The sequence below is a fragment of the Mustela nigripes genome, unplaced genomic scaffold (assembly GCF_022355385.1).
Source record: "Mustela nigripes isolate SB6536 unplaced genomic scaffold, MUSNIG.SB6536 HiC_scaffold_18815, whole genome shotgun sequence".
Lineage (NCBI taxonomy): Eukaryota > Metazoa > Chordata > Mammalia > Carnivora > Mustelidae > Mustela > Mustela nigripes.
The window spans coordinates 1-1,072 of NW_026758217.1; the positions used below are offsets into that span (position 1 = coordinate 1).

The 1,072-nt window shown below is 44.2% G+C and overlaps 1 pseudogene; it reads right to left on the reverse strand.

Annotated features, from left to right (window-relative positions):
• Window positions 1-7: 7 nt before the first annotated feature.
• On the reverse strand, window positions 8-776 carry LOC132009382 (fibroblast growth factor receptor 1-like; annotated as a pseudogene).
• Between the last annotated feature and the right edge of the window lie 296 nt (window positions 777-1,072).

Below are 1,072 nucleotides of genomic sequence, written 5' to 3' on the forward strand. Positions count from 1 at the left end.
CCCTCATTATTGTGTATAACTCTCTGGTGCACTTATTGGCTTATCCATCAAATGACTCCTTCAGCAGCTTGAAAACCACCTCCACACGCACTCCAGGATATGGGAGGCTTCCAGAGTGAAAATTTTTCACAGGATCACCCCAAAAGACCAGAAGTCACTCTGGTGGATGTAGATCTGGTCAAACATGGCCTTAGGGACCATCCACTTCACAGGCAGTCCACTATTGGTTGTCTTTTTATAGTAACTGATGTGGTGATATCTCTGGCAAGGCTGAAGTCTGAGATCTTCATCATGTTGTCCTTTGTCACCAGAACTTCCCTGGTGGCCAGGTCTTGGTGTATGCACTTCTTGGAGGCATGGTACTCCATGCCTCAGGCTACCTGGCAGGCACAGGATACCAGGTCCTTGGAGGAGAGTTTCTCTGCTGCATTGTGGCTGATATTGTAACAGTACTCCAGGTCAGGAGGCCCCTGGGCCTGCAGGAACTCCTGTATGTTGTCTTTGGAGGCATATTCCATGAGAGTGTACGAAGGACCGTCCTGTGTGCAGGACCCAGCAGGTTGATGGTGTCCTTGTGCTGTCCAATCATCTTCATCATCTCCATTTCTGAGATTAGGATTGACAGGTCTTTCTCTGTTGCATCTGACTTCAACATCTTCACAGACACTTTAGACAAATGGTTGGATTTGTCTTTCTCCAGCCCAATGGCCTCCTATAACACCACCTGCCCAAAGTAGGCCTGTCTTAGGGGTCTGCCTAAACTGGCTACAACCAGCCTGCCTCAAGGCAGTTATGAACTCTAGATTATCCTCAAAAACATTAAACATCAAGCTAAAAATTCTCTTCACTAGGTGTCTGTCGCAGGTCTAAATTTCTTATCTTTCATCATTTATCTTTCCTAATTCTTATTTTCAGTATAGTTTATTTTGCTTCCAGGTGTTTCCCCTGGTTTCTGTATGCTGTTTGATAGGGAAGAATTATCCTGTCATAAAACTATTTCTTGAGCATTCATTACATCTCTCAGTTAAAATGGGTTCTTTTATGGTATTGATTCATTTGAGTTTTCTCAAAA